This window comes from Triturus cristatus, chromosome 6 (genome assembly GCF_964204655.1).
Source record: "Triturus cristatus chromosome 6, aTriCri1.1, whole genome shotgun sequence".
In the NCBI taxonomy this organism is placed as follows: domain Eukaryota; kingdom Metazoa; phylum Chordata; class Amphibia; order Caudata; family Salamandridae; genus Triturus; species Triturus cristatus.
This window is the reverse complement of record NC_140589.1, coordinates 278,027,627-278,043,978: the sequence shown is the minus strand read 5'-3', so window position 1 is coordinate 278,043,978 and position 16,352 is coordinate 278,027,627.

The following is a 16,352-nucleotide window of genomic DNA, read 5'->3' as shown; positions in this document are numbered from 1 at the left end:
GGGGGTACGCTCCATGCATACGCGGGTGGGGGTACGGGTCGTACTTACACTGTTGGGCAGGGGGGTACGCTCCTTGCATTCGCGGGTGGGGGTACGGGTCGTACTTACACTGTTGGGGTGGGGGGTACGCTCCTTGCATTCGTGGGTGGGGGTTCGAGTCGTACTTACACTGTTGGCATGGGGGGTATGCTCCATGCATACGCGGATGGGGGTACGGGTCGTACTTACACTGTTGGGCAGGGGGGTACGCTCCTTGCATACGCGGGTGGGGGTACGGGTCGTACTTTCACTGTTGGGGTGGGGGGTACGCTCCTTGCATACGGGGTGGGGGTAGGGTCCGTACATATCCGTCCCCACGCTATGTGATGTTTGTGCGGCCCGTACCCAGGCCTTTGCCACGTGGGTGCGATCCGTCCCGCCATTGTTGGGGTGACGTGTGTGGGCGTGGTCCGACTCGTACCCACGCTCTTCAGGCGTGGGTACGGGACGTACCTGTCTGGTTGTGTTGCCGGTTCGCGTGGTGACGGACTTCCGTTGTGGCGGTCGCTGGATTATCAGGACACGCCCCCACCCCCTCGTGGTGACCAGGGCATGGGAGTCAGGTATGTCCAGGCCATGTGTAGTGTGTCACTCATGTGGTTGTTTTGTGGCCTGCCCTGGTAGTGCCACCCCCACCCCACCCCACTTTCCCCCCTCCCTTAGTTATTCTGACCTTCTGCGGCGTCTGCGTCGTAACCTGTAGAGGAGGTGGACTGCTATGAGGGCAGGGATGACTCGTAGGTTCGGGTCCATGTCTGTCCGTCACGTACTGGTCCTCCTTGTTCGCGTCGTCGTCTGTCCGTCGCGTACTGGTGGTCCTTGTTCGCGTCGTCCTGATTTCCCGGCAGTTTTTGGCTGCCGCAAAATATTCACCGTGCGGGGTGACGTCGGTGCGAATCGTGATTCCTGGGTCGTGAATGGCTGGCTGCGTGCGTCCCGACGTCAGGTCGGCGCTTTCCCGGATCGCATTGGTAGGTGTTTTTTGTTCGGTCGGGCTTTTTTACGATTCGTACGGTAATGGTGTACCCGTGCGAATCGTAATTCCATGTTTGTATATTTTGACGACCGGGTACGCGTCGGACGGAGAATATGCTCCGTCCGACGGTTCGTACCCGGTTTTTACCGGATCGTGATCGGCACCTAAGTCTTTTAAATAATCACTTATAGAAACACATACTTATTCATACAGGAACTCTTTCAATCTCTCACTCTCACATATACTCACTTATATACACCGATAGTCACATATACTAGTTTAAAACATATGTAGTTACTCATAAAGACACTATTGAGACAGTCTATCACTCACTAACACACCCATGCACACACTCATCCACCCATACAGTCCTGCACACATGCTGTCTTCAACACATACAAACAGTGAGTCACTCATTCATGCACCTGTGCACTACGTAATACCCCCCACCGAACCATGCAGACACTCAGACTGATACTCAAAAAACCAACTAATAACCTATATAGACACCCATGTAGCTACTCACCAACCCATGCAGCCACTTATACACAAAGTGAGAGACTGATACAGATATTTACATATTTAAACATTACTCACTAAGCCATGTATTCACTATGATACACTTAATCAGTCAGTTACACAATCAATTTTTCAAAAACAAATCATCCATTTAGACACTTATATACCCATTTATTCTTCCATCAACCTTGAGATATACATATATAAAACATATTTAATTTTCAGAAAAACACACATTCACTGGATGATGTCATCAGTGATGTCATTTGAGATGTCATCAGTGATGTCATGAGTGATGTCACTGACCATGTCATGAGCGATGTAATATGTGACGTCATCAGCAGTGCATTGCGGGCGCGCGAGTTATAGTTAGCTGAACTAACTATAACGGGGGAATTTCATTGGTTTTGTATGAGAGAAATGTCCAGCTAACTATTACATGTGTGAAACCTATGGTTTTTTCAGTGAATATATATATATATATACACACACACCTAGGGAATGTGGTGTATTGGCCCTACCTAACCTTAAGTTATATTGGTGGACAACCTCATTGGTACACTATATATATATGTATACATATATATATAGTGTACCAATGAGGCCGTCCACCAATATAACTTAAGGATAGGTAGGGCCAATCTACAAGGTTGCCTAGGTAAAGAAGGAATTTTGTACAATCTTCTTGGTCTTGAATATGAGCAGATGAATTGTGCAAATATACTTTCAAATTTCTTCAACCAGTAATTAGGAAAGACAAGGGGGATTGCTCTAAAAAAATACCATTTTGATTAAGTTATTTCTGCCAATCAGTGTTAAATGTAAATTATTAACCCTTTTCAGTGCTTTTTTTAGTCTCTTCTGCATGCGGCCCCAGATATTTATTTACCACCCCATCAAGATTAGAACTTATCGTAACCCCTACATATATTGCATTTTTTACTACCCTGTAATCGTCAAAGGATGTGAATTAGTTAGTGACAATCTGTGTCTTATCCTTGTTCAGGGCATATCCTGATAATGCACCATATCTTCGGGCTTCTTCTTCTGTTGCCCCAATAGCCTGTTTGGGACGAGAGTTGAATAATGCCATATTGTCGGCATAGGCGAATACCTTGCTCTCATGCTCATACAAAACTATGGGGGAAATATCCAAAGCTAATTACAGGTGCTTTAAAAAAGGGTCAATGTACAGTGCAAAAAGGAGCGGTGAGCAGGGACACCCATTTTATGTCTCTCTTGTGATTTTGAAGGGCTCCGTCATCTCTCCATTTATAAAAACACTAGCCACACGATCCTTGTATAGACCTTTAAATGCTCCAAAAAAGTTAGTCCCTATCCCTATCCTTCGCATCGTAATCCAAAGAAACTGCCAGGTGAAACAATCAAATGCTTCAAGCAAAATTGCCGCCATAGGGTCTACTGACACTAGTCTGGCATCAAACAAGGTAATGATCCTTTTAATATGCTCCATTGTTCCCCTGCGGGGGATAAAACCATGCTGCCCCATGGATATAATCCTATGAATTAACTGTGATAAACGAGAGGCTAATATTTTTGAGTATATTTTACATCCCCATTATTAATGTAATTGGATGGTAAGAGCCAAGCTTCTGTGCAGGTTTGTTTTTCTTCGGGAAGCCTATGATCTTTGCAATAGCCCAGGAGTTCAGCGGGGCAGGTCCTTCCGAGATCTGTAGAAACAGGGTTGTCGTCACTTCTTTTAACTGATCCCCAAAGATCTTATAGAATTCTGTGGGAATTAAATCGGGACCAACCGCTTTCCCTCTGGGTAGTTTCGATATTGCTTCCAAGATCTCATCCCACGTCAGTGGACTGTCTAATTGTTCTCTCCTGCCCTGCGTCAGTACCTCCGCCACAGAGGAATCCAGATACTAATGTATTAGGTCCTCACATTGATACCCCAGCTCTTACGAATCTTCTGCATATAAAGCCTGATAAAAGTTATAAAAGGCTGCTCGGATTTTACATGGATCGAATACCAGCCCAAGTGAGGGATCTCTCATCATATTAATTTCATTTCATGTAAGTTCCTGCCTAGTTCTTACTGCTAATAGGTGACTCCCTTTTTTGCTACACCCATACATCTTCTCTTGATAAACAGCTGATTTATATATTGCTCTCTTCAATAACCTTCCCCTAATTGCTGCTTTAGCGACAGCCACTTCAGCCTGGGCTTCCTCCGCCCCTTTCCTCTGCTGTAATGCAATGATTACATTTCCTTCTGCCCGGGCCATATTTTGTTGATCGTGCCGCAGACAACCCCTTTCCATTTCCCCTTTTTTTATCGAGAATTGAACAGTTTCTCCCCAGATGCCTGCCTTTAAGGCGTTCCCAAACAATACCCAGCGGATCTGTTCCCAGGTTGATCTCCAAAAATTCTGGTATCCACTTCTACATCTGTCCTACATAGGCCTCGTTCAGTAATAATACCCTCTCAAATGTCCAGGAAGAAGCTCTTTCAGGAGAGCCCAGCCAGTTTTAAATCTAATGGGTTATGGTCAGACAAAAAATCTTGGAAGTCCAACCTAACATGTTTTTGATGTGGGGTGGAGTAAACGGTAAACCCTTGTTCCCGTGGTCCCATTTTGGACCATGCATCGCACAGTCCATGTGTCTGGCATAGATTAAGTAGTGCTTGGAATACTTTAGGATTCCTCCCCATATACTTTTGCCCTGACCCCCAGTCATTTGGCAGATTGATGTTTAAATCTCCACATAAAGTGATAGGGAGTGGCCAGTGTGCTAATTCATTAGACACCCACTCAAATAGAGAAGGATCATCTATATTGCTACCATACAATGAGCGTAGAGTAAATGTGGGGATCTCTGGGCCCTACAAACCAACAATAACCCATCGCCCTAGTGACTCAACCTGGACTTGAGTAAATTGTATTGATCGATAACGGGTTAAAATTGCAACCCCACGTGTGTGAGTCCCTTGGGTCGTTGCCCGCACTATGCTATAACCAAGGTTTTTTAAGAGTTTTTTCTGTGTATCCTGGGTTTCTTGCAGGCAGACCATGTCTGCCTGCAACAGTTGCAGCCCCTTTGACACCATCTGTCTTTTTTTAACATTGTTTAATCCACAGATATTTACCCTAGCTCTCCATAATCTCCCCATCTTTGTGGTTACCTTAACCCAAAACTCCCTCCATCCTTTCTCCTAATTCCCTCTAGATATTCCCGAGCTTGGGCCTCTGAGGTGAAGGTACGTACGGATCCCTTAAACTTAATCTTGAGCCTGGCTTTATTTTGAAGAAAAACCTCCACCCCTATTTTTATAAAGGGAGGAAACAGTTGCCATAGATGCCATATTCTCTCTACTGTTGCGTTAGCAGTCAGGCTTAACAAAGAATGCTACAACATCACAAGACTTCGGAGCTTTAGGGCGTGCTTGATCGTAAACAAATTGCCTCATTAGAAAGTCACCAAAGAATACCAGCATAGCTCTGGGTCTTTCATTCATATTTTGTGGATAGTTTTTCAAGGTTAACGGAAATCGATGAGCTGATTGGACTTCAGAATCACAATCCCAGTTCCCTTGATCAGGGAATGCACCTTTCAGTGGCTTCACCATCTAGGCTTTAGGGTGCTCCCTTCCAGTCCTTCTGAAATCCCTAAAAAGAGCAGGTTGTTTCTTCGCTGGTGATTTTCTTGATCTTCGAGCTTGAACATAACATCAGACTGAGCTGCTGCTTCAGCAGTGCTTTGTGACTTCAGGTATTCTACCTCATCTTCCAATACCTCCCTCCGTGTTTCAACAGATGTTAATCACTCAGCAATTTCTCCACATGTTTTATTCAGCTTACGGATCCCCGCTTGTAATTTTTTCAGAAGCGACTCTTGCTCTACGTCCAACATTCTTAGTATCTTCTTGCATTTGTTTGATAGACATAAATATAGCTGTCAGTGAGAGTTCTTTAGCCTGTATATCCATATTTTACCGGACTTCAACACCGTCTTCCTGAGGCATTATCTGGGTGTCTGAATAGTCCCATTTTAACTGTTTTCCTGTGCTCCCCTTCTATCTTTCTTTCCTCTTTTTTCTTTTTGGAGAACTTTTCCCTTTATGTCACTTGTATATCCTCAATTGTTGTGCTACTGTTGGAATCCGAAAAAGCACCACTGCTTGAGGAAGTATTTTCCTGTCTAGCAGAGTCTAAGTCATATTTCAGTGAGAAAAATGTCTCTCCTGGCATATCGGCGAAAAGGGCCCCCCTGCGCTGACGTATGATACTAGAGGACACTGTACTCAGAGGTTTATCAAGTTTAGGATCCCAGGGCCTCCCCTTGTCTTGCAAGCTTCCTTGCCATCGGCTCCTTGCGCTAATACTCCTCCGTGGACTGCTGGACGTGGCTTAAGAGGCTTTTTCCTCCCCCCTCTGAGCTCTCCAAGCCAGACTCCGGTATAACAGCCAGGAGCACAGTACTGTTAGCTTCATCATCTCCCATCCCATGGGTTCTCATCCCTAGTGTATCCTTTCTGTCTGTGCCACAGTCTGAAGTGTATTCTACCTGCTTTTTATCCCCCTCTTCTCCAACAATAAATAACTTTTTTGGGAGACCGCTGATAGAAATGAGAACATTGAAGAAACAGTGGGTTGTGAAGACCCCTCTTCTACCTGTGGTGTGGTCTTAGTTGCTGTCTTTCTTGCTCCGGCTTCATATTTCACTTACCCAGTCCAGGTCAGGACAGAGATCGCTCCATTAGCATCCGTAGGCTAGCTGCTTCCTGCGGGCATCGCACCACCGCTAGGAATTCCGGCAGTCCGCACCTTCCCCGTTTTTCCACTATAGACAACATGAGCTGGTTCAGCAGTTCTCCTCGGAACCGCCGTAACCGCCAACCCCAGGCAGCTGGAAGTGAGTACTGCGAGGACACGTGATCCGCATCTGCACCTCCCGAATCAAAGAGCACAGCAGGCAGTCCACCAAGCCCAGGCTGAAAAATCAATCATCGCACCAACGAACCATGGAGAGAGACAGTGAGAGGTGTGGCAATTAGTCGCATTCCATCTTTGCCAAATCTGTCTAATATGGAATGTTTCCATTGCAATGTTGGGAATACTTTGTACAAAATTCCGCAAGACCAATAAAAGATCTAACTTCATCTTTGCAACCAGGAGCCAGTGCATTCTGAAGAGCATTGACCAATGATGGCTTGAATTTGACACCCTCACTATTAATCACATGTCCCAAATATGTGACACTATTCTCAGCAAATAAACATTTAGTGAACCTTTAGATTCCAAAATACTTAAAACTTCTTCTAACCTCCAATCACACTCTGATTTAGTCCTTCCACAAAATAATATCTCATCTTGGAACAATTTTACACCATCTATTTTCCCAAAAAGCTAAAACACTGCAGCCACTGATGCTAACCCAAAGGGCATACTTTGAATTGAAAGCACCCAACTGGTGTTTTAGAAACAGTTAATTTCTTACTTTTAGTAAATAAAAGAATCTGATGGTAAGCCAAAGACAAATCAAGGAGGAAACCCACTTGGTTCCTTTCAATTGAGATAATATTTCAATTATTTTAGGTAAAGGAAATCAAACTACCACAATATTGTTATTCAGGTGGTGCAGGTCTATAGATAGCCTCAACTTGCCAGTGTTTCATTATGCTACCACCAAAGGTGAAATCAATTCAGACATTTCAACAGATTCAATTATGTTGTCTGCACCTAACCTTCCAATTTCTTTCGTCCCCTCATCCCTTTAATGAAATCGGAATGATCTAACTTAGTGTGCTATAGAAACTGCTAAAAATTATCTTATTTTCAAATCGAATTAGTCTATAAATCTTTTTGGCTAAAAACATTGGATGATTTCTTTAGTATCCTCTCTCCAATCATGATACCCTCATCAACTACCAACACTCTTTTTCCATTCGGGTCCAAAATTATATGTAAATTCTTCTGATCACACCCCCAGCACATTTAGACCTTTCTAGGTAACATATAACTTATGCCTTAGGATTTTTTAACTCAGATTTGAACCAGCAGAAACTAAGCATATGAATTCTGTGCCCACTGTATCACTCTGGTTGAACAATCAGTGGGAAATAACTTAGCACCAACCTTCCTACAAATGTATCATAACTTCTCATGTTTACGGAGAACATGAATCCACAAAGACATTGAAGTTCACATCCCCAATATTCATCCATCACTCTGGCTGGTTATCACTAACAAAAAATCACCCATCTTTTATATTCAAAATAAGGTTCTCTTTCAGCTTCACTCATGCCATCCTCACTGTCCAATTATTTATTACTATCAGAGTCAGAAACACACACACACACACACACACACACACACACACACACACACACACACACATTTCAATTGTTTGGGTTCCTTCTCACAAATTTTGTCAAATTTGTCTAAACCATTAGCACATCTGCTGGAAGTTACTTCTTTCTGTATAACAGCTCAAATCTCTTTAAAGCTGTGTCACCATTTACTCACAACAGCTCCTGAATAGCAGAATTGAAAGTTTGCATTACAATGTGATCATAAATAAGATCCTGCTGTAACACACCAAATTTACAAGTTTTTTAAATTCACTCACATACTCAACAATAGATTCAATGTTGTTTCCTCAGGAAAAATTGGTACGTGTAATTCCTAGGCAAAATAAGTATCTAAATTCTAAATTGCAGCAATAAAAACAATAATATCCCCACCAATGGGTACTGCCTTATGCATTTTACTATAATTATTTAACCCTTGGGGACCTAAAGAATGAAAGAAAATATGATTTTCTTTTGATCATGAGACATTTTACCATCAACATCAATAGCCTCAATAAAATTTAGCAAATATTCCTTCCATTCACTCTAGCAGAGGGAAGGTTCCTTTCCTGAAGGCCAAAAGGCTTGAGGAGGACTGAGAGAAAAGGTCTGTTGACTCATAGTGAACTGGGTGAAATTGTATAGCATTAGTTCACTGCCCACACTTTACCACACCAAGAAGCAGTATGAGGGTACTGTAATACAATTGCTACTAATACCTGGAGTCGAGTAGAAAAAAATTCAGTGCTACGTACTTAATTAAACTTAATTAATCTTGACAGGCACATATGTCAATCTCCTACTTTCTTACCAGAGCGGTACTTAGCTGGTCCTCCATCCATGAGAGCCCACTGTACAGGTGGAGATATACTGTCAACTCTCTGTCCCCAAAAGAAGTAATAACCAATTAAGGGGCATATCTACAAGGCCAGGCGATAATTATCGCTCAGCGCTCTGAGCGCGAGGATAATTATCGCTGAATTTTATCGCGGAGATAGCGTGCTATCAGCAATGCTTATCTCCAAAGCGATAAAATTCAACGCGCAAGCTGCCAACTGTGCGATTATCGCTGGAAATCCAGCGATAATCGCACAACGTTTGGCAAAAGCTTGTAATAGGGCAAGGCAGACTTAGCCATGATATCCACCTTCCATAGGATATCATGGCTAAGTCAGTTGAAAAGCAGGTGTAAGGAAAGTAGCGATAACCATGGTTAGCGCTACTATTCGTGTTGCTATGCTTGTTAGCGATTCCCTTGATAATTGGAGAAATGTCGGTTAGTGACATTTCTCCAGTTATTTCAGGAAGGAACACCCACTTTGCATCTCATTAGAGATGCAAAGCTGGGCGTTCAGAAAACAAGCGCTAAGGCAAGGATTCACGCGATAGCGTGACCTTGCTGATATAGTGATAAAATTATCGCCGCTTTTCGGCCGAAAACGGCCCCAAAAGCGGCGATAATTTTTTATCGCCACCTTGTAGATATGCCCCTTCGTGAGTACAGCAATCTGCTCCCTATAGTACCAACATTCCCTTGAACATAAGCAATGAGTAATTAAAAACATAACGGTCCTATGCTGTGTAATGGACCTACAAACTAAGAATAGTTTTGTCTAGTTTAGGTAAGTCCTAAACACTTTCATTTCTGTGAAACCAGTCAGGTTTTTTCTTACTCCCTTTCTCTTGTTTACCCTCTGGCACAGCTCCAGTGTTATGCTATGATTTCATGCTATGATTATAAAATGTTGAAACATCCAAAATAACTCTAAATTAAAGTGACATAAGAGTTGAAAATAGAAGACAGAAATCTCTTAGGTCAGCAGAAGTATTATCCAACTAAAACATCATGATGATGAAAGTGATAGATTCATTCTACATATATTAACCATACTGTGCATGCTCCTAGCTTTAACTGTTGATCAGGTAGGCTTTGTTGGAGCCCTGATCCATGACCATGAGCAGGCAGTTCACAACACATAATCAATCTCAGATCAAATCTGCCACATCTCTCCAAAAAAGTGATACTTTTTGACTAGTTTGTGCATTGAAAGCCCTGGGGGATCTGTCAAGTGGGGGGACAATAAAAAGGGGTGGAGGGGTCCCAAAACACAAAATCACTGTGCATTTTCCATAGACTGCTCTGGGCAGTGCTATCACAAGAACTGATGAACAGAATTACACCTAATTTGTCAGGAAGCCGTATCTTGGGGCAGAAATTATGTAGTGCAGTTCAGCAGTTTTTGGGACATTAAGCTCCAAACATATTTGTATATCTGGACGGTTGGGTTTGAGGGACTCTTGCAAAAGTGCCTGAAACCCACTTTTTTCAAACAGAGCCTTCTGATTGGCACAAGGGGCTATTTATTCTTTGGGCCAATTCGCTCCAATGGGAGACATGCTCCTATAGGAGCAAGCACTCTGATTGACTGCAAGCAACATGAAGAACAATGTTTCTAGAAGCCATTGTCCTGCATTTTGTCCTGCATTTAAGAAAAAAACATAAGGGCATGGAAGGGATACCTTGCCCTCTAGCTCCTGGGCCTCAAAAAATAAAATGCATCAGTTTTTGCCCCGATCTCGTTCGATTCCCATAGGACAGGCATAAAAAAAAACGCTGCCTAAAATTTTTTCTAATTATGTGGGATGGGGAGCCTCATTGGCCCCCCTAGCCAAGCCTATTTTGTGTCCAGGGGACCCCATCCCTAGGACCAACTTTTTAAAAACAAGGGGAGAGAGGCACACGGCTCCCCTCCCTGAGCCTCTAAAGGCCTTTGGGACCCCATCCGTCCGGGTCAGAATATAAAATAATAAGGGAAGGTGCATGTCCCCCCTACCCTGAGCCTGCAGTGGCCCCAGGGATCCCATCCCCTTCAATAGTATCCCCATAGTAGAGAGTAGCTAAAATGTCAATAATTTTTGGTTTGCTTGAGTGTAAAGGTATTAAGAAGACCAACTATGAGATATCTTGAAAGCTTCTATGGTCCAATATCAACATAAATAATTTGGACATACATAAATATAGTTACAAAATATCAAGAGCCTCAATATCGCATTCCTATAAATAAAGCACAAAGGTATAATTATCATCTACAAAAATATCCCCGTAAAATATATCTGAATGTCGCAAAAACTCAAAAGAAATATTAATATCATTATTACAATAAAACAATCACTAGAATAAATAAATAACAAACTGTTTTTAAATTAATAGTAATAGCTACAAGAAATGCACAAACCAAAAAAATTAAACAAACATCAATAAATTAAACATATCTTTTTCTCAACAGTAAAGTTGAAAACAGACTAGCAAAAATAAGAAAAGGCCTTGCAAATAACACAGAAATAATCAACCTGAAAAAAAGAAATACCAAAACTGTCAGCACATAACATAAAACATTTTGTAAAAAATTTAAGAACATTTTAAATACCATACAATGTACTTATAATAACATTTTATAATATTTTTGTAATCTACAGGTGCAATGTTTGAAATTCAACATATATAAAAATCACAAAACGGGAAACTACTATTAAGGTCTAGGGGATACACCCATGATAATTTCAATAAAAATTGTTTCAATAAACTGTGTTAATGGGAAATGTGACAACATTTCAAATAACGTTTATATTACTACTAAAAAAATATAAATACTAACACCTGCACACTAACCTGCTGAACCAAATTAGAACCAATTTTTGAAATGTGTATCAACTATTCCCATTCCAAACGTAACCATATTGGAGAAAGTGTTGGACTTTTGGGAGTTTACATTTACTGTTCCCAGTCCACATTTATGCACATTGGGGAAATGCTAGATTTGTAAGGGGTAGATCTAGTATTTACACCCTAAACTTAACCACATTCTATCAAATCAAAATCTTATAGGAAATTAAATGTAACAATTTGCTCTCTTAATTAGGAAAATCTAATACAGTGGTACTCAAAGTACGGCCCGGGGGCCTTATGCTGCCCTTCAGACCTTTAAATGTGACCCCCTGGTCAACAGCAGAACTGGGCTGCTGTTTACTCAACTTAGCACTAACATTATAAAGATGTTACATAAAAAAACAAGCATTTATTTAAAGGTTAATCTAAGTTAAAGAAAGAAAGTAACTAGGATGCCCTGGCCTGTTCAACTTTAAGAATACCTTACTTTTTAAAGACAACTAGAAGAAAACTTGTAAAAGTATAACAAAGTCTTTTGAAAATTCCAAAAGTGAATTTCATTGACATACAGAAGTGTTTCACTTTAGTATGCCAGATTATATCAGTGCATTGAAGCATTTTTTAAAAGTGATAGTTTTCAAACATGAATTTAGAAACATTCATTCTTCCCCTCTACACTGACAACAATGACAATAGTTCAGTAAGAGGCAAGTCTGTTATGTTCATCCTTTGGTTGCTATTCTACATAAACAACATTATAGTTTATTAAATCAAACATGGGAGAAGGTTTTGTACAGCGCACATCCTGAAGTCATGTATTTCAGGGTCCTCTTATGTGTGATAATGAAGAAAAAGAGGTAAAGTGAAATAAAACAATTGTAGAGGATCACACAGTTTGGTCAGGTGAGGAAACCAGGATTTCCCCCAGGTTTTCTGGTTTCACATTGTGCAATTCAGCTATTAGTTTTACATGCTTCGCTTCCCCTATACCCACCTTACCCATCCTCTCCTCCCCCAACAATGCAACCCTGCTGGCATCAATGCAGCCCTTTATCACACCACAGACCAAACATTTCAACCCCTGTGAAATTGTTTGTGAGTACCTGTGAACTAGTACACTGAAACTAACAAACTTATTACGTACAAAAAAATAAAATGACTTTCATGCTAAAATTTTCAAATAAATATAAACAAGGAAAGGGTTACTAAAATCAAATAACAAGAGTAGTAAACACAACATTTTAAATCTGAAACTTAACATTAATAAAAAAGTTCAAAAACATGATTCTAAAGAAAAAAAAAGAATTAAAAACAATGTGATAGCCCTTTTGCAATACTTTTCAATCAATAATTAAAATTAATTAACAAAAATAAAACAAACTACAAATTAACAAATACATTAAAATGCAAATTAAGAATACTAGAAGATACATTTAAAAATGTGAATCAATTATAAATCAATATAAACAGAAAAAGAAATGACATACATAACATTTTAAAAAATAAATTAAAAAAAAAACTGAAATATCTTTTAAAACACTTCCAATCCCATTCCCATAGGAACACCACAACCTGCTCCTAAATTATTTCCAACAAAATAGCACATGTAATGAAAAAATAATTACACAATCAATCACTTAAACATTAATAAACATGATTAAATATCAAAATAAAAACTCAATCTTGAGTACAACAAGCATTGACATACACCAAGTACTTTTGATGAGAGTGCTCTAGTGGAGGTGAAGAAATGGTATTAGGAAGCAAAGGTAAAAAAACGGAATAAATGATGGAATACCTGGTTCTAGAATAAATAATTTCTTTGGAAAACGAAGATCACCCAGGTATGGACCCGTGCTTGGAAAATAACGTTTCAGTCCAAACCCGTTTTTTGTTCATTAAAATGTTGCCACTTTTGTTCTACTTGAACATTCTTAGATCTTTGAAATAGATGCAAGAAGTTCAAACCTAGTAAACTAACCCTGAATGTAAAAAAGAATAAAATGTTCTTTATTATATTTTATCCCCTATGAGAGACAAGATGGCGGCCGCTCGTTCGGCTGAGTAAGTTGGATCTCGACAATCTCCTGGACCAACTCCCCCCCCCCCCCCCGCCTCACGGTGCGGTCTTTGGCGATGTAGACCGATTTTGATGTTGTGGAATTGCGATATGCTTTGGAGGCATTTTTGGAGTGGGGGGTAGGGGGTGGCACCGTTGGTTTGTGTGGTTTTTGGCTATTAGCTATGGTTATGGTACTTGTTTCTATGAGAAAAATAATAATTGCTTTGTTGCTGTGAAATTTAGTTCTGGGTTTGGGATGGTCAGATTTGAGGTGGAATATTTTAGACATGGCGATGACTGGTAGAATATGTATATGTTCATAGAACATATGTGGCCTGAATGATAGGAATAAGAGGTGTGACTGCTAAAATCTTACAGGTCATGCAAATTGATCTGTTACACTTACAAGAGACCCATATATCCTGGAATAACCATGGGTGGCTGCGGGATTTGGGTTTGGAAGTGATGGCTTGTACAAGGCAAGTTACAATGACCAGAGGGGTAGCCATCTTGGCAAAGCATAACTAGGAGTTTGCAAACGGGTAAAAGAGGACGCTCTAGGGCGGTGGGTCATTATGGAAATTACAATCAATAACTCTCCTTTGTCAGTCTGTTCTATCAACAGTTCTAATTTAGATGATCCGGAGGTGCTGCATTATCTAAGTGTTGAATTAGCATTATGGCCTCATCCTCTAATTCTTTGTAGAGACTTCAATATGCACTTAGATAGTGATTTAGATATAACCAGTAATATCCCTTATAGGGGAAAAAAATTAAACTCTTCCAAGCCACTCAGGTTTAGTTAGGGAATTTGGGTTGGTGGATGTTTGGCATAGGCATAAAAGAGACAATCCAGGAACTACTTTTTATTCAGCTCCTCATAAGAAACTAGTGCGCTTGGACTACTTTTTCGTCTCTACTCAAATTGTTGAAACTGCTAAGATTGAGATCACACCCAGGGTTATCTCAGATCACAACCCGGTAATATTAGAATTACCAATGAGTATCAAGATTAAACATAAGTCCTGGACCTTTGAAAGAAAACGTTTGCTGGTTCAGGCATATTGTACTCACATGAGCAGCTGGATTTAAGAGTTTTTTAAAAATAAATAGAAATACAGATTCTGATTCAATGGTTTGGGACGCCTTTAAGGCCGGGGTACGGGGGAAGACTATTAGTTACTCTATAGCCAATCAGAGGAGAAAACGTGGGGAGATTAAGAACTGGATCGAACAGCTAAGATTATTAGAAATAGAACTTATGGGGAATATAACAAGGAAGTACTGAGGAGTCTCTAAAGGCCATCGCTATATTAAAAATGAGAATCCATCAGCATTTTTTGAGGAGATTGCTACAAAATATGCCAAGTGTAGGGCTGAAATATATGAAATAGGAGAAAATACTGGCAGGGTATTAGCAAAGCGATTACATCTGAGGGAAATTGCTAATCGGATCCATAGGATTAAGGACCATCATGATCAGGTACAGGATTCTCCGGGTGAAATTCTGAAAGTGTTTAATAGATACTACTATCAGCTATATGCAGAGGGAGAGACCATAGGAGGAAATGTTCAAATGCAGGATTTTTGTTCAGCTTTAGAGACAACTAAGGTTACACATGATGAGAATGAGAATTTAGCAGCACCATTTACTTGGGAAGAAGTGGAGGGAGCTATAATATCGCTGGCCATGGGAAAAGCGGTGGGTACGGACGGCATTCCTTTGGAATATTTTAGGGCATTCCGGCAGGTACTTCAACAAGATCTTATGCTATTATTCCAATCTGCCCATAAAGGATTTATTCCTGATTCATGGCGCAAAACCACTATAATAATCTTTAAGAAGAAAGATAAACCTGAGCTGTACCCTTCTTCGTACAGGCCTATCTCACTGATTAATTCGGACAGTAAGATCTTTTAAAAAATCTTGGCCTGTCAACTGGGCAAAGTCATTACTCCGTTGGTTTCAGATCAGCAGCACGGATTCATTCCTGGAAGGGATACAGCTGATCATGTGAGACGGGTAATCGCTCTCCTTGATTGGGCTCAGGCTACCGAATCTCCGTTAGGGTTGATCCTGTTGGACGCCGAGAAGGCGTTCGACAGGGTCTACTGGCAATTTTTTGGCATGTTCTACAATGGAAGGGGTTTTGTTCGGAATTCATTCAAGCAGTGAAGGCTCTTTATGTACGTCCAGAAGCGGGTATACGTATTTCAGGACAGGAGTCAAGATTATTTAACATCAGCAGAGGTACAAGGCAGAGCTGCTGTTTGCATTATATACTGCTGTATTTCTCAATAAACTGAATTTGAGCAATAATATTAAACCTGTCAGAATCAATAATATGGAGTATAAAATATTGGCTTATGCTGATGATATTGTGGTTCTCACCAGCGATGTCTCCTTGGCACTTCCAGCAGTTAAGAATTTGGCAGAACGATTTGGTAGATTTTCAGGCTAGAAATTAAACATAGAGAAAACCCAGACACTCCATTCTTATAGTAAGTCTCCGGTAGATCTGCCAGTTGTTACTGAAGCAACCTATCTGGGCATTAAAATTACACCGGTGGTCGAATTAATTCCAGACTTGAATATTATACCAGTGATAGATAAGGTTAATAGAAACTTGGAAAGATTAGACCACTTACATCTCTCTCTTCATGGGCGCTGTAATGTTTTAAAAATGTGGGTCCTTCCCAAAATGCTATATCTATTCAGAACAATCCCCCTTGAGTTTTCGGTCTCTTGCTTTACAAAGATAGA